Below are 25,351 nucleotides of genomic sequence, written 5' to 3'. Positions count from 1 at the left end.
TTATTAAATCAGCAATGTTGTCAATTGAACAGGAAATAGAAGTGAACTAAAGAAAGCTACAGAAAAGAAGAAATTTAAAAAACAGCCTAAGAATGACCCAGAGAATATCAGAGATAATAATGATTTCTTGAATATTTGGTAAAATAACAGAAACCAAGAGTAAACCTATAAAAAGTGGACTCTGCATATTTGGATTTGTTCCTAGTATGGTAAGATTGATTCTATTAAACAAACAAACAAAAAAACCAAAACCAGAAAAGAAGATGGTGGGCATTGGTTTGATCCTTAGATGGGTCTGATCCTTGTGCCAGATATTCTTCACTGCATCCAAGACAGAGCTAGCGCCTCAGAAGATCCCTTTGAGTTTTCACTTGGCATTTGGTGTTTGTGTAGGAAGTTGTGTGTGTACTTCAATATGCTAGTTATAGTGGCAGCTTGAATAAGAAGGATCCTGCTATAAAACCAGATGTCATGAGTAACATTAGGGGAGTGAGTTACTGTAGCTTGAACTGCTGCATCATCACTACAATATAACTCCAGAACTATCATCACAGAATCATAACACTTCTTTCTTCACCCCAGTTCCCCTCAATAGTCATCATCTACTCAGAAATTCACCATCTCTAGCCCTTAGAGTAACCTAAAGGCTAAAGACGAAGTTCTAACCTTAAAAATGATATCTGGTCTTTTGCTAAGGACTTTACTGTAAAGGATTTTTTGCTTGTTAATACAAACACAGGCCTGGTTTTACAGTAATATTTATTTCTGACTTCTTTATATCAAGGCTCTCTAAACTTTGCCTGGACTATACTGTCACAGTTTCACATAAAACCATCTAACAGAAGGGATTTACATTAGTTAGAGAGTAGTGGCAGCTCTTTAGACATATAACTACTGTGCCATTTTGATGTAATTCAGTTTAAATTTCAAACATTTCTATTTAACATAATCAAGTGGTATGAAATCTTCTTTTAAAATGGCAAGTATACAGTACTAGCTCAATTGGCACTTAGCAACGGTCCTTTTACAATATGCACAATAGCTTCCAGCAGGGAGTTTTTTAAGGACCATCCTCTGAGAGCACAAACTCACACATGTACAATCAGGAGACATCAAGGTTCTATCTCTAGCTCCCCTTGAGATGTTATTTAGCTAATGTACAAATGTTACAGCTAAGCTGTTAGCCTGAAAAATAGAACAAGCAGTTGTGTGCAGGTACACATCTTTTCTTTTTTCATTCCAGGATATGTTTGTATTATAAATTCAATAAAGTAACAGCTAGAAAGGTATAGTATGCTATTTCTACTCAATAGGTGGATTTCAACATTTAAATGCAGTGCTGTAGTAGTCAAGTGCCCCTCCTTGAATACTGTATTATATAGTGGTAAAGCACCGCTGAGTGGATATATAGCTGCAGTCATTACTGGATATTCTCTAGTTAATGTATTGCTGGAAAGATATAGCTCTATCACAGTCTGCCATCACCAGTAAATACTGCTCTGAGCATAGCTGTTTTATATCCAATGAAAAGAAAAGATCTGGCCCTGCAGCTTGCTTTCCTCGAGAGAGTCAAATCCTGGCAAACACGATCCTGGTCTCAAGTGCAAACCTCCCATACTTATTGGTTGTCTTCCAAAAACTGTGCTGAACCATGTAATAAGTTCAAATTTCATTAAGCCCAGGAGCAGAGGGAGTTTCTAGCATGCTACTAAAATCATGGCATAATGTTCTGAACCTGATGATTGCATTATAATCTCATTCCAGTTGGGATCTTCTTTTCCTAATAGATGGCTTTTAAATCCAAGATAGGAAAGTAAGAGGGATTCCAACACTGAAGTCTGCAGCCGTGTTACTAAATACATTACTTAGATGTCATGCAGATGGAAAGTGATGATGACACTGATATTACTGTAGTAACATTGTCTTGTGTGTAAGGCTTCAGCACTGGTTTTAATTCTATCCATATGGAAAGCTGCAACAGCAACATGGTAACACCATGGTGACAGCCCAGAGGGCTACCTCTCCGTGATGATAAATATATATTTTACTAACTAATAAGAAAAATGATCTTTTATTAAGAAGCCTTGATGACATAATGATGGGCAGATGGTTCAATCTATATTCTTCCAGTCAAACGTTTTTAACATAAGCACCTCAGAGTAAAATACAGTAGAAGAAAGAAAGAGAAAACAGTCATATATTTTTAGACAGTATGAAAAATGGCAAGAATATGTTGTATACTTGGAACAATGGATTAGCAGTATAATGGACGCTAAAAGGTACTAAGTGCTAGTGCTTAACCGTGAAATCCATGGAAAAGCCTGGAAATCCATGAAAGCAGAAGTAAATTCTGGTTTACTTTTTATTTTTTTTTTAAATCATAAAATAGTGTAGATATGAATTAATGAAAAGAACTTGTGAAATCATGTTGGATTTTTACTCTTTCATTGGATGGGGAAAGAAAGACTTTTTCTGTCAAAACATTTGCTTAGACATAGAATCGAATCATAGAATCATAGAATCGTTAGGGTTGGAAAGGACCTTAAGATCATCTAGTTCCAACCCCCTGCCGTGGGCAGGGACACCTCACACTAAACCATGTCACCCAAGGCCTCGTCCAACCTGGCCTTGAACACTGCCAGGGATGCAGCATTCACAACCTCCCTGGGCAACCTATTCCAGTGCCTCACCACCCTAACAGGAAAGAATTTCCCTCTTATATCCAACCTAAACTTCCCCTGTTTAAGTTTGAACCCGTTACCCCTTGTCCTGTTACTACAGTTTCTAATGAAGAGTCCCTCTCCAGCATCCCTGTAGGCCCCCTTCAGATACTGGAAGGCTGCTATGAGGTCTCCACGCAGCCTTCTCTTCTCCAGGCTGAACAGCTCCAACTTCCTCAGCCTGTCTTCATATGGGAGGTGCTCCAGTCCCCTGATCATCCTCGTGGCCCTCCTCTGGACTTGTTCCAACAGTTCCATGTCCTTTTTATGTTGAGGACACCAGAACTGCACACAGTACTCCAGGTGAGGTCTCACAAGAGCAGAGGGGCAGGATCACCTCCTTTGACCTGCTGGTCATGCTCCTTTTGATGCAGCCCAGAATACAGGTGGCTTTCTGGGCTGCAAGCACACACTGAAGCCGGCTCATGTTCATTTTCTCATTGACCAGCACCTCCAAGTCCTTCTCCACAGGGCTGCTCTGAATCTCTTCTCTGCCCAACCTGTAGCTGTGCCTGCAATTGCTCCAACCCAGGTGTAGGACCTTGCATTTGTCATGGTTAAGCTTCATGAGGTTGGCATCAGCCCACCTCACAAGTGTGTCAAGGTCCCTCTGGATGGCATTCCTTCCCTCCAGCGTATCAACCGAACCACACAGCTTGGTGTCATCGGCAAACTTGCTGAGGGCGCACTCAATCCCACTCTCCATGTCAGCGACGAAGATGTTAAACAAGACCGGTCCCAACACCAATCCCTGAGGGACGCCACTCGTTACTGGTCTCCAGCTGGACACTGAGCCATTGACCACAACTCTTTGTGTGCGGCCATCCAGCCAGTTCTTTATCCACTGAGTGGTCCATCCATCAAATTGATGTCGCTCCAGTTTAGAGACAAGGATGTCATGTGGGACAGTGTCGAATGCTTTGCACAAGTCCAGGTAGATGACATCAACTGCTCTACCCCTGTCCATCAGTTCTGTAGCCCCATCATAGAAGGCCACCAAATTGGTCAGGCAGGATTTCCCCTTAGTGAAGCCATGCTGGCTGTCACCAAGCACCTTGTTGATTTTCATGTGCCTTAGCATGCCATCCAGGAGAATCTGCTCCAAGATTTTGCCAGGCACAGAGGTGAGACTGACTGGTCTGTAATTCCCTGGCTCATCCATTTTCCCCTTCTTGAAAATGGGGGTTATATTTCCCTTTTTCCAGTCGTCGGGAACTTCACCTGACTGCCACGATTTCTCAAATATGATGGCCAGCGGCTTTGCAACTTCATTTGCCAGCTCCTTCAGGACCCGTGGATGGATCTCATCAGGACCCACAGACTTGTGCACATTCAGATTTTTAAGATGGTCTCGAACCAGTTCCTCTCCTACAGTGGGCGCAAAGTCTTCATTCTCACAGTCCCTGCATCTGCCTTCCAAGACTTGGGTGGTTTGGTCAGAGCCTTTGGCAGTGAAGACCGAAGCAAAGAAGTCATTCAGAACCTCAGCCTTCTCCAAATCCTGTGTAGCCAGTTCTCCTGAGAGCTTCCTGAGGGGGCCTACATTCTCCCTAGACTGTTTTTTATTTGCTGTGTACCTGTAGAATCCCCTCCTGTTATCTTTAATACCTCTAGCTAAGTTTAATTCTGACTGGGCCTTAGCTTTCCTAACTTGGTCCCTAACTTCTCGGACAACATCCCTGTACTCTTCCCATGCCACCTGTCCTTGCTTCCACTTATTATAAGCCTCTTTTTTCAATTGAATTTTCCTTATCCATCCAAGGAGGTCTCCTGGCCCTCCTGCTGCACTTCCTTCTGGTTGGGATGCAACACTCCTGAGCTTGCAGCAGGTGATCCTTGAATATCAACCAACAGTCTTGGGCCCCTCTGCCCTCTAGGGCTGTATCCCATGGCACCTTCCGAAGCAGGTTCCTGAAGAGACCAAAGTCTGCTCTTTTGAAGTCCAGGGCAGTGAGCTTGCTGCACGCTCTTCTCACTGTCCTGAGGATCTCAAATTCGAGCATCTCATGATCGCTGCATCCAAGGCTGCCCTGGAGCGTCACATTTCCAACGAGCCCTTCCCTGTTGGTGAGTACGAGGTCAAGCACGGCACCTCTCCTTGTCGGCTCCTCTATTACTTGCAGAAGGAAGTTGTCTTCTACACAATCGAGGAACCTCCTGGATTGCTTGTGCCGGGCCGTACCGTCCTTCCAACAGATGTCAGGGTGGTTAAAGTCACCCATGAGAACAAGGGCCTGTGAGCGTGAGGCTTTTCTTATCTATCTATGGAGTGCTTCATCTGCAGGCTCTCCTTGGTCAGGCGGTCTGTAACAGATCCCCACAGTAATGTCTCCCATAGCTATATTCCCTTTAACCCTGACCCACAAACTTTCTGTTGACTGCTCTCCTGTCCCCAGACAGAATTCCATACTCTCCAGCCTATCCCTAACATAAAGGGCAACTCCCCCTCCCCACTTGCCAGCCCTGTCTTTTCTAAAGAGCCTGTAACCTTCCATTCCAACATTCCAGTCATAGGAGTCATCCCACCATGTTTCTGTGATGCCTATTATATCATATCCCCATAGACAAGTACACATCTCTAATTCCTCTTGTTTGTTCCCCATGCTACGGGCATTTGTATAGAGCTCCAAATGAAGCCGGCTCATTGGCTGGAGCGGCTGGGATATCTCTACATTGCTCCGAGCATTTATTATAGGTGCTGGCAACTGACTGGGTGTGTTGGGATGGAAGGATGCCCCCCTCCCCCAACACATCTAGTTTAAAGCCTCCTTGACCAGTCTGGCAAGCCTCCTACCAAAACTGCTCTTTCCCTTCTCTATCATCAGACCAGCTCCACAAGCCCCCACTAGACCTGGCCTACAAGCTTGGGTCCCGTTTCAAGGCACCCAAACCCCTGACTATGGCACCACCCTTCTAACCATTTATTAACCTGGCTAATCCTCCTAGCTTTTTTTAGGTCCTCCCCTGTACCCTGGAGAATTGATGGAAAGACTATCTGAGCTGCAGAGCCCCTAACCACCTCCCCCAGGGCTCTGTAGTCCTTCTTTATGTTCCCCAGGCTACTACTATCTATATCCCTAGCACCCACATGTATCACCAGGAGTGGGTAATAGTCCATGGGACTTACTAGAGCAGGCAGCCTCTCTGCCACATCCCTGATCCGTGCCCCTGGTAGGCAACACACCTCCCTTGAGATGGGGTCTGGCCGGCAGACAAGTGCTTCTGTCCTTTCCAGTGTAGAGTCCCCTCTACTACAGCCCGCCGTTTTTTCCTGGCAGCACCAGTAGAGATCTTCTTTAGCAGTGCATCAGCCGGCTGTTTCTGGCTCGGGTGCGTTTCCTCATCAGCCCCCTGCAGGACAGCAAAGCGGTTCTGCGTGGGGACAGGGGATTTAGGGGGAAGCCCCTTGCTTTTGGTTGTCCTTTTCCTTTTTTTTTTTTTTTTTTTGTCACTAATTCCCAACTTCCCGGGTTAACGGCCTCCTTCTTTCCTTCATGAGCTAGAGGGGAAGCTCGAGGCCCCTGCACAGTTTGGGCCAGGAGCAAGCATTCCTGCTTCCTCTCAGCTTCCCGGACATCTCGCACTCTATTGACAGCGTCCCGCAGCTCAGCCCCTGCTGCAGGAGCACCTCCACCAGGGAGCACCGAGTGCAGCCCGGCCCACTGTGCACCCTCCCCTCACCAGACCAGTGCAGGCACTCTCCTCTCTGCACCCCGAGCTCTGCACCGCAGCCTCCCCTCTCACCGGCTCTGTCTGGGTGCCTACGCTGCCACCGCCGGGGCAGCCAGAGCAGAGCTCCCGGACCGGTCCCTGCTCACAGGACGAGTGCTCACCATCCCGCCCGCCTGCCCGCACAAACTGTCCTCCTCGCCGCGCTCCCTGGGGCAGGTTTTTACCCACTCGGGGCTGGTGCCGCTGCTCCTGGCTCCGCCCCGTGTGAGTCAGCTGCTGGCGTCAGCTGAGCTGCCGGCTCCTGGGCAGGTCCTGTCGAGGACTTGAGGCTCCCTCGGTGGCTCTCGAAGCTCTGAGTTGAGGCTCCTGGACGCTGATCTCCCCCCCGCTCCGGTGTTGAAGGCGTCCTCTCTCGAGCTACTCACCTCAGCAATTGACATGTTCTAACTAGAGTGTTTTGATGTGTTCATTTTGAAATGCCATTTCAAATTTCAATATACTTTTAATAAAGCAAACTTGAAAAATTCTCTAAATAAAACTAAATTTTTGATGGTTTAGATTGATTAAGTTTAAAAACCTGCAAAAGCTGTTGAAACTTACACTGTTTCAGTTTTGCATAAAAGTAATATATTTTTCTCTAAACTTTTGGTTCGGACAGTGAATCAAAGAATCACTGATGCACACATCTCTGACTATAAAATACAGTTATAAGCTTCAATTGAATTAGGATCCTCTCCTTAATCTGATCTTTCAAAAATGCCTGTGTTCTAAATCTGCATGACTTACCGGCTGAATAATATAACTGAAGACTTTTATTTGTTTATTTAAATTCTCCTAGCAAGCTATCACACTCTAGGGATTGGTGATCATCTAAAATATTTCAAGTCGGCTCATTCTGACTATTCAGGCACAGGAACAGCTAATGTTAGAGACAATTTTTTGTATGGACATCCTGAGGCCCAAAGCAAAACTTTCAGTGCTTGATTCCCAGGCTGTGATTTGAAGTCTAGTGCCGGAACATGAAGCCAACATACTTGGTCCCCAGAATCAAATGGTTTATACAGGGTCTTTATTTAAAATATTGATGATGAGAGTATACAGTGACTCACGAGAAATTTTGATGTTTGATAGCAGCTCATTGGCACACCAGTTTGGGAGTGACTGTCTCTTCCCGTAGATGTCACCTGTGTAGGCACAGCAAAAAGCACTACATTGTAGTACAAAGTAGAGCATCACTTCTAAACTTCTGTTAAGTGTTTTCTTTCAGCCACTCTGGTTGCCTAGATAAAGTGTAGCTGGTAAAGTCTGCTGGAGAATTCACTTGCCCCCAGAGCTAGTTTTTTTATTTTCATGGTTTGTCTTTGGGGTGTTTTAAAGTACCATTTTTTGCTTCAAAATCCAAAGTGCAGCAGTCTACAAAACTTGGTGACAAGTAGCAGATTGTCTTTTTTTTTTTTTTTTCTAACAGAATAATTTTATAATTACAGCCAGTTAAAAAACCCCACACTCTATAACTAGCTCCAAATTAATTCTTGGCTATTCTACAGCTAGAAAAGGCCTAACTAATCTTAAACTATTAAAAAAATCATCTGGGCAGACAAACATGTCTGCCAAGTTTTAGGTGGATAGGATCCAGAGTGGCTGAGATATTAAATGCAAAACTCAGTTCTTACAGTTGAAATGCCAAACTACAACATCAGGACCTTGATGCTATAACTTTTAGGAGAGTTAAGTGGTGTAATACTTTACATAATTATTTCACTTATGAGCAAAAAGGCCTATTAATCATAAGCAGAGCTTTAAGTTATAAGGGCTATTTCTTCAGAAACGTATGCCAGTCATTTGACCAAAAAGGACTGGGCTTTGCAGTTACATGTCACTGGCTTTCAGACTTGCTGCGTAGTGCACATCAACAGATTTTGAAAGTCTATTGGTTATGGCCTCAAGATGTACTACATAACTTATATTTATTTACATTAAATCCATTAGGGCAATGAAGGCTAAATAAAACTTATCTCACTCCATCTCTTTTTTTTCTTTATTTCAGTCTTTATCTTGGTTATATGCAGTACAGTACCTGGCAGAATATCAAGGGCTAAACTCAGCTTTCTCTGATGTTGGTGTACTAGCAGCTTAAACAGCAGTTTTCCTGCCAATTTAAACCTTTACTTTATAATGAAGAATTTAAACCAGAAAAGTTAAGCATTTCTTGGGTTTGCTCTTTAGTAGGAAGTAAGTTTGAATTGGCACTGTGATTGCTAAAGCTCTTCTTTAAAAACTTATTGAACCCAAGCTGGAAATTCTGTTTAAATCCTTGTAGTGGTCTAAGAACATAAAATACCAAAAGTGCAATAAACAAAATAATAAAAAAAATCTAAACAAATAAAACTTGGATTTTTGAGAAACAAGCTCCCCTTTCATTTCTTATTTATTAATTTTCAGTAAAATCATTCAGGCCTAACTCATAAGAGAAATTCCCCCTTTGAGGGTGACCTCAAATCTCTCTCAAAATATACAGCAACATAAAATATACACAGAACATTTTATTCCTATACCAGTGCCATCACACGAATATTATTTCCAGTCTCTGAAATAACACTGTGGACTTCTGGGGTTTTCTGTGTATTTTATTTTGAGGAGCTCCAGAAGATTTCCTTAGTTGTAACAGATCTCCATGAGCTGGCTCTCAGAAGGGAGGAGGAGGCATGAGAGACTTAGTAATGCACTAGGGCAACATGTAAGGAAACTTGTCTTCCTTTCCCTCTCCTTTTACATATACTCTGAGCTTTCTGTTGGTGGGTTTGGGCCAAATGACCAAAACAGTCTATGGGGCAAGACTGTCATGCACAATTATGATCTTGCAGTTGCTGTTCCCAGCTGCAGACAACTGTGTGACTAATTCTGGGGCCTTTACAAAAACTGTAGTGTCATCTGGCCATGGATCACATATGCCTATTGCAAATGAGACTGACATCTACTGTCCTAGCTAATAAACGGCTTTGTCCAGCTGCAAGAGGAGATAAGATACCTGAGACTGTGCTTATCTTGACTGTGCCAATCTTGAGGCATTGGGCTTTGTCTTATTCCAGACAACAGCAGGTTCCCAGAAGCTGAGCTATGTTTCCTCCAAAAGGACTTAGATTTTATATTACCTTGAGAATCAGGGTTATTACAGCTCTTCAGAGCTGAAATTCAAACCCATGCTTATGTACTTAACTGGCCTTGATGATATTAGTCATATTGTCTATGAACGGGCTTATCTTCAAAGGCGTTAAACTTTTATAGTTCTCATTTCTTTGTGTTACAGGTGCTTTGCATTTCAGAGAAGGCATACTTGCTCTCCTGTTTATTCCCCTTCCGTCAGATGATGAACTGGGGGTATGATGACACTGAAACCATGTCTGAAAAACATTTGGAGATTTTGGGGAGCAAGGTTGAAGAAAACTGGGAAATATTACTACTTTATGTTTACTCTTCCATAATTTATGATTTTTTTTCAATACCTCTGCTGTGTTGTCAGTGGTTCCACACACCTTTTTGTGGGAAGACATGCAGTTCATGAAAAAAAAAAAAGAGAGAACGTCACTGGAACTGCAACATAACTGCAGCAGCATCTGCACTAATCTAGAAAATCATCCACACTTCCATCAGAGCTTAGTCTTTATTGGAACTATGGCTCATAATTAGCAACTATCAGCTGCTGTGATTACCAGATAATTTGAATTAAAACTGTATTCAGGTTGATTTTCAGATCCTGTGTTTTCAAATACTTCTTGTGTTGAAATGGCTATTCAGACAAGCTTTTGGAAACAAAGCATTGTACAGCACAAGGTACAGTTCCTTATGTTCCAAGAAGATGGAGAGAAGTCATCAAGCTTCATGAGGTAAAGTGGAACTGACTTGCTTGGGCTGAATAGGAGTTTCAACTTCTTAAATATCATGGGAGTCAAACACAATGAATTGCCTGAAGAAGTTCTGGAGAATTTGGCTGAAATTGGTTCTTCAAAGAAACTATAATTAAAGCTTTATGCAGTGCATCTTCTATGAACAGCTATGAGGTCTTCCTTCAGGGTCACCAGGCTATCAGGAGAACAAAGGGGTGGCCCTTTTTATGGTGAGAATATAAGAATTTTATTTATCAGGAATGGGCACTAAGCACAATCAGCACTCTTAAGTATGAGGCCAAAGGCCCCAAACTATGATGGTGCCCTTGCAGAACATGACTCTACATATAAAACCCTGAGATCTACATGACTATGCAACCAGATGCCATCAGATATCAGTTCTATTTTGGTTTAAAAGGGATCTTCCTCCAAACACATGCAGAAATGTGTTCCTACTCCACAAAGAAACCCTTCTCTGCTTAAGGCCTGCACTGAATTTTTTTTTTTCCTGTGGATGAATTAAGCATAAAGCTGGTGATCCAATATGGACTATGAACTCAATGCTCAATACCAAGACAAGCAGTGCAGGAATGGGATGAAATATTTATTGAAGCATTTTTGTCAGCCAAACCCAGGTTATATATATATATATACTACAGATTTACATCACAAGGGAATAACCATTGTGAACTTGAGATCACCACAGGAAAAAAAATAAATTAATATTTCTGCATTAAAGTGATTTTATTACTGTTTAATTTTCTAACCAAAACGACATCCAAAATCTTCCAAGATAAGCAAGTCTCCAAAATGTCTTCTCTCCTGAAATTTTAATGTGCATCTAGCATTTCTCTAAACTCTCGTGATGAAAGAAAAAAAACAGCTGTCATTTGAAGGTTCATCCCCCTCATCATGAGCTGCATTGACAACTTTGGTTAGCTTGGCTGCTTCTTCTTTAATCCATGGGAAAACTAAGCTTGGCTAACCTTTCACTCAGTGTGGTTTGTTCGCTCTTCCTTTTCCATGCTGGCTCAACTTTCCTGGCTGACATGTTAAATAATCTGGCTGAGCCTGTGTTAGTTCCTCACAAATCTGCACAGGAAGAAAGAAAGGGAACAAAAAGGTAATGGTAAACCAGACACAAATGCTGGTGTCTGTGGCTATAGATCCATGGAGCAGGTGGCTTATGCAATGGAAGCCTTTGTGTTTTCTCATGCACATGATTTGCTAGCACATGACTAAACTCTGAGTGCAGACACATGGCTCCAGAGACATTTGCTCAGTTTATGGGGTGAAGGAAAAAAGCAGAATATATATTTCAGAACATATTAGATATTTCTGAAATACTTGATGGTACATATACTGTGTGTTTAGCACATGCATTATGCCTCAAAGTATTCATGCATGGATATTTACTTTTATTATTTATAGACCAGTTACAACACCAAGCCCACTTCCAGACATCAAGAATAAACCTATATTTCACAGCTATTTTTATAACTGATAGTAAATCTTGTAGATGGTGTTAGTACTGTGAAAGTTATCTGACCTTGAGCAAAAAGAAAACCCCACAGGAAGACTTCTATCTCAGAAAGCATCAAAGTGTGCCTGAAAATGGTTGCTTATTTGCAGCCAGGGACAGTTTGGATCTACCCTAGGTTCCTTTTTAAAATGAAAGAACACTAATGCTTAGCCCAAAAAATTTCGAGGCCAAAAGTACTTTGCTTCAGAGTGGATTGAGCTAGGTGTGGGGCCGGCAGTTTTTGGAAAAGGTTTCATTGCTGTTCTCCAAGAAATGTACACATCAGCATTAAACAGCCACATCCGACTAAAAGACCAACTTCAGGAAGAACACCAGTACTGTATTCTGCGGCTTGCACCACACCATATGCTTGCACTGCCCAAAAATGTTCCACATGGCTGTCTTTCCCTCATGCCAATGACTTAAGGAGCCAGCAGACTCTGCCAGTAAAAAAGAAGCCAATTAGGAGTACCAGAGACTAACAGATGTTAAAGTTGGGGAAAACCATCACAATCATCTATGATATTCAGCCCACACAAAACAAGGAATATCTGTATGGTGTCAATGTACAATTGAGAGACATAAATATTTTTCAAGTAATTGGCACTGGAACAATACCCCTCTACAGTAGACAGAGGCTGTGCCTGAACAGTTATGTTTAATAGGCCTTTCTTAGTCTCTAAAAGCAATGTGATGTCATGTCCATGTGCCTGAACCTCCTTCCTCCCAAAACAGGGTGTGCACTTGTCATATGTCAGGTACAGCTCCTGAAAGACAACGTCCTGATCCTGTGCATTGTCTGAGGGTGACAGTGGGCAACAGAGTGTGTGAGCAGTCTGGCCAGTAATGGTCCAGCACTCTGACCTGCTTATCTTACAAGCGTGAGTTCAGTGAGATAGACTATGTTTTATGAGAAACACAGCAGAACTAACATTTTTTTGACAAAATATAAAGTTTAGCTTTTTATAGAAGCAGCCTGAACATAAATGGGAATTTTGAATGAATGATGTCTAGGCTATACATTATGCAAGGAAAACTCTAAAGCTTGAGTGAATATTTTGGTTTCAACTCCCATCACCATCAGGATGTGAGACTCCCAACTCACATCCCATCAGTTGGGATAGTGACTTACATGGTTCAACAGAAATGTGTGTGTCTGTCTAACGTTTGTTCAGATCTAGTGTCCACTGATTTCTAGGTAATATCTGCTGTGAGGGACATTCATTCTTGTCGTGTAGTAATTTATTGGATCTGTAAGTACTGGTCAGGGCTAGGTTAAAAAACATAACAAATGGGAGGGGAAAAGGCAAATATTACAGGAATTCTTTACTGATCTCTATTGTAGTAGTATACTGAGGCTCTAGAGGGTTACCTTGGCTGCCTGTGAGATATTGGGTACAAAATGCTATCCCCTATCTTGATAGAAAAGTCTTCTATTTTTCTATAGAAAAAGAAGTTCTAACTTTGCCAAAATAAGAACATAAAACTTGCTATGCATCAGAATGAATAGCCATGTAATCCAGGATTCCTCCTCTCAAAATAACTAGACAGGGACTTACAAAAAATATCCACAAGCAGGGAATAGACAGAGTGATAATGATTTTGGAACCTTTTCCTTGTCTTGCAGCTCCTGGTTGGGGGATTTCCTTAGCAGGAGGCAGTAGGTACATCAATATGTTTAATTGATCCCATGGTTCTTCATTTCAAGAATCTACTGGACTTTTTTATAGGTTTGCTAGAGTTTTTGCCTTCACAATATCCCCTGGCAATGAGTTCACTGATTTAATTATACATTAGATAAAAGAGTATTTCATTTGGTCTTTTTAATCTCTGCTTGATCTCTTCACTTCTTATGATAAAAGTCATGGTCATCAGTTGTTCTGTATTACTTTTCACCATTCTATTTATGACATAAAGAAATTCCTTCCTTGGCAATCTATTTTTCTACTCTGGCTCACCTCTCTTACATGAAATTCTTCCATACCTACAGTCACCATCGGCACCTTATGTGTAAGTTGTTCTAGTGTAGCTTTTTGGAGTAGAGCTGCACACACAGAAGGTGAAATGGCTACAGATTTATGATGCTTGGCTTTGCGAGCGAAGATTTGGGAAGGGCTTTAACCACGCTTATGGCACGATGGCCAAGGGAATGTGGGATATGCAAATCTGGTTGGAAAAAAAGGGTGCTTAGGCAATCAGGAAGTGTCCGACCAGGACAGTCATCTCCTGTGCAATCTTGAGCTACCCATGCTCTGGTCCACCCACATGCAGCGTTGGATCTGCAGCTTTCCATACACCTTGTCACCTACCGTTTTGACCCTTGCCTGTCCATACAGACAAGAGAGAGTGAGCCCTTCGAGCCTGCGCAGTAGGTGTGTGGTTAAAGCTCGTACAGAATCTTTGTTAACGAAGACAGGCCTTCCTCAAGAGAAGGAAAACTCCTACCTTCAGACCCGGGATGATGGAGCTTGCCTAGCCTTGTACGGTCTTCCATCTAAGAGAAGGACACTCTTACAGAACCTACGACCTGTGGACTTTGCTGTCACCGTCCTAGCTAACTAGGCCGTGGCAGTTAAAACTCAGGTGTAAAGGGTGGGGCCAGTTCTGCACAAGCTGCACCTCACAGATTTATACAGTGGCAGAAAGAGAATATTTTCTGAAGGTCATGATAAAGAGTAGAACATTGGTTTGCTGACTGTGGAGCAAATAACTATTTCTACAGCTAGAAATACTTATGCTAGTCTCTTCTTCCAAAATATCAGCAAGTAGAAAACCTTATTACAAAAAAGAATATATATCTGTTAAAAAAGGATCCATCAAAAGCAATATACAATTCTACAGTAAAAGCACAGGAAAAGCTGTGATATAAAACCTCAAATATGCCTAAAGTCACACAACTTCACATTCATTTCTTAAAATTTCCATAAGAGTAACACAGACTTTGAGGCCAAACCTTTACATTCATCTTCCATCAACTTCAATAACTGATGTTTAGCAGTAAATTCATGAGAGTTTCAAGTATTCAAGCTCTGGGAAAAATTGGCCACTTTTAGAATTTAACCCTGAAAACAGTAAAGCTAGTGAATGAGTCACTTTAAAGCAGGTTTTCTATCTAATGGCAACCATGTGGACCTACATACTAACGTCAGTTCATCATTTCTGTATCCCACTGTTCAGCAATAGCAGCTCTATCCCAAATCTGCAATGTAAGCCTAAAACCCTATAAAGATCTCATTCAAAAATCTTCAATAAACTGAGCTTTCCAAGATATCAAAATACAGATCAGCAAGGGGACATATTCTTCTCAGTAATCATAAAGAGTATTTTGCATATGACAACCAGGACCAAAAAGCATGGTGCAAACAAACTGAATCAAAAGATGCCTCTGTGTCACCCCAGTGACTTTATAATCCACCAGAGCTTGACTGTTGTGATTACTGTGGTGTCACAGGTGTCTCTGGATGTGTGACCTTACTAGTATATATATCTCATGGGTATTTGTGCTGTTCTCTTCCTTTCTCTTTATACCTAATGCTAAGACTAACTTTAAACTATAAAATGAAATATTTTGATTTATGACAAAAAAGTTAGTTAGGGAAGTTGGATACTAAATTGTTCAGTATGTAGTTGGCTGAGCAAAAGCATTTTGATTCATTCTATTCCAATTTAACTCCCCATTGCAGCTGACCCAAAGGTTGACCTATTTTTATGCTTTGTATCCCCAGGAAAACAAAAAACCCCATGGTGGTACTTGTTAATCATGGCATTTCATACTATATGTTTTAATCTTTTGGTTTAGCATATACAGAAACTAGAACAGAAGTCATGCAAATGTATAAAGTCTTGATATATTTTCTTTCTGAAATACAGTGTTAAAATTATTTTACTGCAACTGTAAATTAGTTTGATCACTTTTGTATGAAAGAAAACATGCATGGTATTCTGGGACTTTGTATTTAGCTTGGTAGCGTAGCTTGAAATGTAGTAGCATCTTAATTTTAGGCATGAACCAATGGTTTATAATGATGCCTTAATTGCCCTACTTCTGTATTTGACTTCTATTTCTTTCTTTTGCTTTGGAGTTATAGTGTATGCTTTTGGTTTTGCTTTATATACATTGTCCTGTTATATCCTGTCAAGCAAATAAGAAAAAGCTCATAGATATCTTCTTACTGCATCCTTTATAATCTCCACACTGCCTAATTGTTGTTATCAGCACAACTGAATTAAGTTTTTTGCAAATCATCCAAATACAAACACACTCTGAAAATCATTCCTCATGCAGAGCACATTTTAACATTTTGCAACTTTGTTTCCATAGTTAAGTATTTTGATTAAAATCTGGAGCTCTAAACATATTTAGAAACTTTTGACATATCTTTAAACTTTTGTTGATTTAAAAAAAGTCCCCTGAATTTGTGGTACAAGTTGGGTTTTAACATCCAGTTTTTAATTTAATTAAGTTCTTAAATTTTAAAATGTGTGTGTGTGCAAAAGAGACAAAAAAAAAAGAGAAAATGAAAATGCATGCTAAAGAAAGTCTGGCTTGTCAGGAATTCCATATTCTGTTGCTAGAATTGTTTGGTTTGCAAGAAAGCAGTCAGCAAGATTACCCACATTTATAAACTTTTGTGAACATACAGTATATTGTAGCAAATTTAAGTATTATTCATAATGCCAAGTATAGTGTTACGTAGTCTACAATAGAATTGGCTTGATTTTTTTTTCCCTTTCCATATGCTGTATTCCTGAATACTCAATATCTGTCCAATCAGCCTGATACCTAATGTGCAACAGATTGAAATGGCAAGTTTCCCTGCAAGGGTCCAAATGCAGGCTAAAATGATCAAAAACTCAACTTAAACATGGCTTATTGATTTCCCTGAACATGGAGATCTCTTTGGTTTCCCCTGCATGTCCACAACAGTATTGGGGTTGAGGAGAAAAGACACTGAGTCTCCATGCATAATTTCTATTATTCTCCCCTCCTCTTGACCCTCAGTCCCTTGCAAACAGATACATGTTTTCTCCATCCCTAGTCTCCTTTGTCTTATGCATCTGAAGTAAAAAGTATGTCCACTATGTAATGTGTAGTAGTTTCCCCATCTCTGGTGCTCAGGCAAGGAGTAGGAAGATGTAGGTGGACAGAGAAACTACATGACTTGGTGGGGCAATCAGATCTCTCCTATATTGGCGTTTTGTGATAAAAAGGGTGTGGCTCCATGAAGATTAGAGGTGGAAGGTGTATTTGCATTTGTGTATATTTATGTACATTATCTAAAGGGGAATAAGTGCTGTATTGAGCACTGGATAGATAGAACTTCAGTGTTGCCTGTGTTCTTTCCAGTTTACATTGCTGTTTTCCAAAGGGTTTGTAAATTACAGTTCAAAGTGATCTACCATATAAAGATCATAAAATGAGCAAATATTTTTTTTCTTTTTTTTCCTCTTTTTTTTGGTTGTTATTTTAACAAGCAGAAACAACGTTTTTTATGTTCAGAGGACCCAACAGAAGAGTCAATGATGCTACTGGTGGTAAGATGCCTTCAGATCAGATATGACGGCTGGCTCAATGCATTTCTCACAGTACCACTTAAGAGTTCAGGGAACATTCCCATACAGTATGCTTTGAGTGGTTCTGAGAACGCGACTTTGTCACCAAGTACTATAAAACTAGGAAATGAGTGAAGGGATTCCTGCCTGCCTTAGTTCTTTTGTCTTTGTCTGACACACCTCAACTTCCTCCTTGGGCAATTAAGTCCTGGATTTTTCTGTCTACCCTTATTTCCATCAAAGCCCCGGTACAGAAAGTAGTATTGCGTCAATAACCATTTTGGTGCAAAACTATTCAATCATTAGAAGGTATATGTGGCAGTGAAGATATTCTAGCTTTTACATTTTTTATCACACTAGGGCTATTTTTTCTTTCTTTTCCACTCTTATTATTAACCTTTTTATAGAAAATTGGCTTACCAAGAATTTATGAATTAGCAAGTCTATTATAATGATGAATGGTAATTACCATTTAAATCCTGAGTCATTCATCAGCTTGTTCACCATATGTCAGGTGATACAAGAGTGCATGAATACTTGTCTGGTGAGTATTTCTCAGCTGATTGTTACATTTTCCTGAACTTTGTACCTGTATGCATATATTAGGTGAATAAAAATTAAAAATGTGGAAAAAAAAATACAGGTAACGTAAGGAGAGAGCGAGTGACAGCACAATAAGAAGCAATGCTGGTAATGACATTATTAGCATTAACATTAGACAATTATTAGCTTTTTGTAAATTTAGGAAGAATAAACATGACTGAGCTTTTCTTCAGATACACAGAAAAGCTTATTATGCCAAATAAAATCCTCATATAAGATTCCTGGTTAAGGAATTATTTTCACAAAAAAAAAGTAATATTTGGGAAAAGGCTTTCCAATCAGCCCAGCTAGCCAGGTCTAGGCTGAAGCTGCTTGGGAATTCCTGCCCTCATCAGATGCTTCTTTAGGAGCGTGAAGGGAGGTAGAGGCTCCTGCCAGGATCCAAGAGAATGGGTGTCTGTGGCAATGGCATTATCCAACCAACATTTAATTTGATCCTACCAGTTTCCTTCCTTGATGGTTTTCAATGATGGGGAGAAAAACTGAAATGGCACAACAGCTGAGCTGTCACTCAGCCTCCAAATCCATCCTGGGCTCTGCTAATGGGTAGTGTGTGGACAACTTCACTTCATCCATCAGTTACAGACATCCGGGGTGTGAATGCAAGATTTCTGTTTCCAGAGTTCTCAGTCCACCTTCTCACAAAGCACAAAACAATGCAAATGTATCCCCTGGGTCTTCCACAGAAAATAATCTTCTTCTATAGAAGTGAATTATTGTAACAGGAATGGGTGCACATTACATGTGCCAAGTGATAAAGACTCCAAGGACAAAGTTAACATTAGTGATTATAACTTTGACTATTTCTTTTCATTTTGATGTACTGTATCTCTCTTAGGTTTAACAGCTCATAAACTGAAGCCAACTTTCTGAATGATCATTTAATTCTTGAAATGTAACCATAGAGTAGGAAGAAAATAGTAAGATATTAATCGTGGCGGCAGACAGCAAAAGCTAGACCCAGAAGTTTAATGGTGCTGAGCTGAATGGAACATAACAAGTCTGCTATCTTAACAAAGTACAGTCTCTGTCTCTGTGTGGGTTGGGAATGTTCTCTTGCTATAAGTATCTGAATACAGTTGAACCTAAAGTAACAGCTGATCTGAGTAATGTTGCATAACTAAGCTGTGGGGTTCTTGTTCATCTTCTCTAGTTGGAGAATGAAAAATTCTAAGAATATTGTTTTAATCATAAGTCTGATGTGCTATCAACACCCAGTTTTCTTCTTTGTATTAAAGTTGAGGTTCTTTTTTTATTATTGCCTCCACTTCTGAAACAAATTAAGTTTCATATTGCTGTTCCAAGACTATGTATGTGAAGAAAAAGGTTGTTGAAGGTTTGTTTTTTAAAAAAAGAACCACAGAATTTCCCATTGGATCCTCTAAACTTGGATCAAACCAAACCTGTAACTAGAGGATGAAAATCTTTCAAACATTCAGCTCGCTGCACAAATTTGGAAAGGTAAACCAAGAGGTAGGATTCACTGCCAGCTTATATCTTGCAGTGGGTGGTTTTGCGTACTCTGTCTGAATCTAAGTAGAATCAGGTGCTGTACCTTAAAATTAGGTACGTTTTCTTCCTTTACAAATGGACTCAATTAGATACTGCAATTTTTAAAAACAGTGTTTTGTGTAAATAATAAGATGCTTTCGGTTCAGATGCTCTTAGAAATGCATGGAAGGGCACCAGATGGAAGCTCACAGAAGAAGGCTAGTGACAAAATTTATTTGCAGCCTAAGAGGAACAAAAATGAAGGAGAGAACATGGTACAATTTTTTTTTCAGGAAAGTTCTGAATAAAGATAATCATGAGGAAATAAAGCCATCTATCCCTAGGAAAAGTGTTAGGATTTGTGGCTGTCAGTTTCAGCAGCAGACTTGCAGAGTAAGCCATTACTCAGACATAAGGAAAGATATCAGAATCATTCTCTAGCCTGTTGTATTCTGTAAATTTTAAGCAGCCTATAAAATAGCATTACTTTCTTGGAGGCTCATAAGTCATTACCATGGTTTTGAATGCCTGCAAAAACCATTGCCCGTTCAGCCCTACATAATGAGACACAAATCTGATAAAGATAACACTTCTGTTTCTGATGGAGTTAAAACATAGTGTAGTAATCAGATGAGTGTTCTTTCAAGGAAAATGCTAAAAAATAATGTCCTGTATGGTGGCAGATACTGCATCCCTGGATCAGCAAAAAGAGCAAAGATTCCCATTGACGCCTCCCACCGGAGGCCCCAGTATTCCTAAGGCCGCCTCTGTATGTCAGCATGTGAAGTTGATCTTTCCCAGCTGACGCTGGGCTGAAATTTCTTGGAAGCAGCTGGGGTGGAGATGTGCCAGACAACCTTAAAAAATAAATCAGTTACAAGTGAACCAGGGCAACCCCCAAAGCCCAGAGGTAGGGCGGGTGTTTTGCTACATGCATTACTAATTAACTGTGAAAAGTTTTGAACGGTCCCAAAATTTTTTGTGAGTACCAGCTACCTTTTATAAAATAGGCCATAAAAAGAAGGTAAAAAACACGGTTCCAGTAACTGAAATAAAGCATACCAGAGTTTTGGGGAAAAAAAACCCCAACCCACAACCAAACCCATTTTAGCTTTCATTTTATTTTTAATTTAATGTGATTTTTCATGTCAGACAGTGTTCCTTATCATAACTCATCTGACATAACCCAGACTGATGCAACATTTTTATGATGCTTATTTCTTTTTTTTTCTTATTCTTCAATAATTTTTTCCAGACAAAAATTACTTCAGCCTGCAGAAAGTCTTTGGACTCTGTCTTAACTAGCCAAAACTTAACCTGCAATTAGGAGTCTTGAATCACTTGGAAAAACAGGTACTCTTTACGTTTGGGTTCATGTTTCAGTAGGGAGAGAGTACTCCAGACTCCTCACATTCTGAGTTCAGGGACCTCAAGGGAGAGTAGGAATTGTACTAGAAGAGCTTGATTTTGGCTAACCAAAGTAAAATAATCATAGTTTTCATATTTTTAAGCTATTTGAGAGACTCCTGGAGCTTTAAACAAGTTTTATCAATAATAAACAGTAACATTTTGTGCTACTTAAGATCTATGAAGGTCAGGAGCTGCACACATCCATTATGTCCTGAATATATTTTGCTGGCCTTTCTGGATTGCATTTTTCAAGAGAAAATACAGTTCATTTGTATCACTTTATGTAACAGTTGTAATAAAAACTTTATAGCGTATCTCATAGAGGAAGGAGATTTCTGCAGTTGCCTGTCTCTGCCAGAGGCAGCTATCTCTTTTTCCATGAGGACACAGCCCATTGATTGAGGCTGGGCAAAATTTCAGTTGCAGCCTATTTCTGTCAATAGCTGAGCATGACACATGGATGCTTATAGCTCACGTTTGCCTCCAAGATGATAGAGAATGAACATGTTGGAACCACTGAACCACTGAATTGGTACTAGCCGATCTAGTCACTAACTTTGCTGTTCTTTGACTGGTAGGCGACGAAAAACAGGGCCAAGTAGGTGCCTTTTATAGCTGATGGAAAAATAATTTACTAAGCCTAGGCTGCACCAGTGGCCGGTATTCTTCCATACACTTGAAGCTGTGCTGTGCAGGGCCCAAGCCTTTCAGAGGCAGAGGCTTTAAGTCACCTTTATTTCCTCACTGTGGACCTCTGTCTGTTTATTGTATTTCTGCTTCCCTGCAGCCTTAAGGGGCACTTTGAGCTGCTGGCAGTCCCAGAGCAGGGTGCTTCAACCATGTCCTTGTATCCCTATTTAGACTGCAGGCACCAACAAGCTACATGATGCAGGTGTTACATCCCAAAGCAAGATAGGTGCATTAGAAAACAGACTTAAGGTACACAGCCTTGCCTAACACCATGTGTCATGGTTTAAGCCCAGCCAGCAACCCAGAGCCACACAGCTGCTCACTCACTTCCACCCCATTCTTCCCCTTGCTCCTGGAGGGACTGGGGGGGGTGGGAATTGAAAGAATGTAACCCCTCCAGGTTGAGATAAGAACAGTCCAGTAACTAAAGTATAACACAAATCACTACAGCTACCACCAATAATAATGATGACAAAGGAAATAACAAGGGAAGAGAATACAACTGCTCACCACATTCTGACCAATACCCAGCCCAACCCGAGCAGTGATTTGCCCTTTAGGGTTACTGCCCCCAGTTTATATACTGGGCATGACATGCTGTTCTATGGAATACCTCTTTGGCTAGTTAAGGTCAGGTGTCCTGTTTCTGCTTCCTCCTGGCTTCCCCTCCTCCCTGGCAGAGCATGAGACTCAGAAAGTCCTTGGTCACAGTAAACATTACTGAGCAACAACTAAAACGCTGTTCCCAGGCTGAAAGTCAAAAACACAGCATTGCAACAGCTACTAAGAATGAGAAATATGACTGCTACTGCTGAACCCAGGACACCATGTTATTAAGAAAGACCTAATTTCCTCGAAGACCACATGTGTATTCCTGAAAGTGAATGTGTGCCTATATACCTGTGTATACATGTAATACTATATTGTGTGTGTATATTATGCATTTCCTTGATAATCTTAAAAATGAAATGAAATTAAATCAAATTAAAACAAAACAAAATAAAGAACAGCAAGTGCTCAGTGTAAACCAGATACAGATTCTGAGTTTAGCTTTCCTGAGTAAGCAGAAAAAAAAGTGGTGGGGGAAAAGTAAGAAAAGTTATTAGAATTAGATTGAGATTCAGTCTGGGAGAGTATATGCAAACTCAAGCCCAAAGGATACTTTTTGTTGTCAGAATTCTTGCTGGTAACTGCAGCAGAAAAATCAGATTTAACTGTTTTTTAAAAACATTTATATTATATCTTTTTCCCTTTTCCTCTTGTGCTTTTCCATAGGGCACCAGGACATTTCTAATCAAGGTAGAAATGCGAAAAGGTATTTTCTCTTAGGAAATCTTCCCTATAATAGAAGTAGACAATTACTATGTTTTAAGGATCCATTCAGTTACCTAATAGATAGTGCATAAACTGGTGTATATGAGCATAAAGATAGGATTTGTAGGAGAAAAAAAAAATAAGATAGAGGTTGACTTACTGAATTTAGGCTAAAAATTCTCACACTTGTAGTACTATATCAAAGAAAACAGATTGAGTAGGAACCTCTCATTTGATCATTTGGAAGGCATTATTTTAACTAAAATACATCGCTAGAAAATCAGTGGAATTAGTCTTCCATTTTCAGAATGAAATCCTGAGAGCCCCTTATTTCATTTTAAATTAGAGTTGTTACAGAAAAAAAGAAATAAATATTCAAATCTGTGGTTTGCTGGAATTATTACAGTGAATGTAAACAGAAGTAGATGGATTTGCAAGGGCTATGAAGGGAAAATGCATCTTAAAAATTAATATTGCCTACAATGCCTTGACTTACTATAATACCTACCAAACCATCTTTAACAGTAGGATTTAAATTGCAGAATTGACATGGCCAGTTTCTAGACCTTGACTTTACCTAGTAAGGAGATCCCTGATGTGGAGGGGACTATTGCTAAGATTCTGTAGTTATCCTCTGCACTGAATGAAAAAAATATTCATGCCTTTAGGGGTTGTGGGTCCTGGCTGTGATTTACATAACTTACTGTGAGCAGCCATGGCAGACACCAATTATAGAGAACTTTGGAACTGCTCTACCTGTAGCTCCCAGTGGAAGCCATGTTTCTGTTGTATTAAATCTGTACAGAAATGACAATGGGGGAAAAGGAAAAAAAATAAATGGTGCTGTGAACATTATAAGTAAACCTCTGGGAACAACAATATATGTACTGTGCTGCAACAGATAATGCAATTTTGCTCAGCATTTCAGAGAGCATCCAAACCAAATAAAAAAATAATAATAGAAAAACCCAAACCCCCCAAGAAATCCAAACCAGAGAGCAGCTGCAATGTCGATTTGCCTTTCACAGCCACCGCAGTTTTGTCAGGCAATAATCTAGAAAGCTGAAATGATTGCTGTTATGTGTTTGGTTTGGAAAGGAAATATGGCCAGGTGAAAAGAATAATACATTTACCAAAGTGTCATCATATACAGTGCAGGGAAGGAATTCTGCATGTTAGCCTGAATAAAAGAAGTGTGCTGAAAACTGACTCAAAAGCTTATGGAGTTAGTGGAGTTAATATTCGCTATAGAAGCCTCTGTAAAGTAGTCCACTGTACAACTAAACTCCACAGCCTGAACATAAGCCGGTGGCCAGCTGGGACCTGCTGCACCTCCACAGAATATAAAAGAAAGCTAGAGGCTTATTTCTATCTCTCTGTGTACTTGGCCTGGCACAAAAGTGTGAGCTACTGATGCTGTGGTGCAGCTCTGCTATCCCCTGCAGATGGATCAGCTTCTTCCACTATGGTGGGACTTCCTCTGGACTTCAGAGAGAGAGAAGTGTTGCTTCCTGTGGACAAGGGTGCAAATATTATGTGCACCATGCTGTGCTTTAAATCCTGCTGCAAAGCGGTGTGCCGCAGCTGGGCCATCCAGCTGTGAAACATCAGCGCTGGATGGACTGGGCACACTGAGGTGCTTGGAGCTGCCCCTGGGACACACCTTGGGTTTTCATCTTGTAAAAGCCATGTAGCTTTCTTGAAACATTTCCCTTGAGGCTTCAGTTACTAACAGAAAAACCTTTGCTGGCATGTACTTATTGCTTCCTAGAAGGTCAGAAAATAAATATTAAAAACCCTTAAATTTTTTACTTTTGTGCCAAACAAACCCAGAATGTCCTTTTTTAAACAAACAAACAAACACAAAACCCAACCAACCAAACCTAAACACAACACCCTCTCCCTCACCCCAATCCCCACCCCTGAACCTCAAAGCTTTCACTTTCAAAAGGAAAGAAAGTAAGGCTTCCTGTCTTAGCTATTGCTGCTGCAGTGCTGCTGGTCAAAGGATAGAAGACAGAGCAGAAGTGGAAGGACAGGACTGTTCAGACATCCCATGCCTGTGTCTGAGCCCAGTCAGAGCCATGACTGGGTCCTCTCTGAACCTTGGTTTGAGAAGAAACATTTTTTTCTGCTTCTGTTTCAGCATAACTTTCCAGCTGTTACCATGCCTGCTTGCTTTGGCTGAATTTAATGCTGAATTGAGCAGGTGTCTATTCAAGTGTTCTGTATATTTATGTTGTCCAAAGCCTTAATTTTCCTCTTTTCTCTGTTGTTGGTTTTACAACAGCTGGTTGACCCCTGGCTCCTAGCAAAATCACTTCCACATTTGGAAAATTTGGAGAAATCCTCAGTTTACTTAATCTTTACAATGTTAAGAAAACCATAGACACAGAAGTTACCTGACTTAAGTGAGGTTGTAGAGTGAATCAACGACAGAGTTGTAAACTAGAACTTGAGAACTCATACTCAGTCCCTTTGTTCTTCCTTAG

General features: G+C 40.6%; 1 long non-coding RNA gene across 1 annotated transcript; it reads left to right on the top strand.

Moving 5' to 3' along the window:
• Nucleotides 1–9,550: 9,550 nt before the first annotated feature.
• On the top strand, nt 9,551–20,907 carry LOC133276375 (uncharacterized). Its single transcript, XR_009745854.1, has 3 exons — nt 9,551–10,276; nt 12,534–12,679; nt 20,701–20,907. It is a non-coding gene; the product is annotated as an uncharacterized LOC133276375 (long non-coding RNA).
• Nucleotides 20,908–25,351: the final 4,444 nt, after the last annotated feature.

This window comes from Pezoporus flaviventris, unplaced genomic scaffold (assembly GCF_033815535.1).
Source record: "Pezoporus flaviventris isolate CSIRO_AGI_PZ_B2104156 unplaced genomic scaffold, CSIRO_AGI_Pfla_v1 ptg000045l, whole genome shotgun sequence".
Lineage (NCBI taxonomy): Eukaryota > Metazoa > Chordata > Aves > Psittaciformes > Psittacidae > Pezoporus > Pezoporus flaviventris.
The sequence above is the reverse complement of the archived record's forward strand: the minus strand, read 5'-3'. Positions and strand labels throughout refer to the sequence as shown.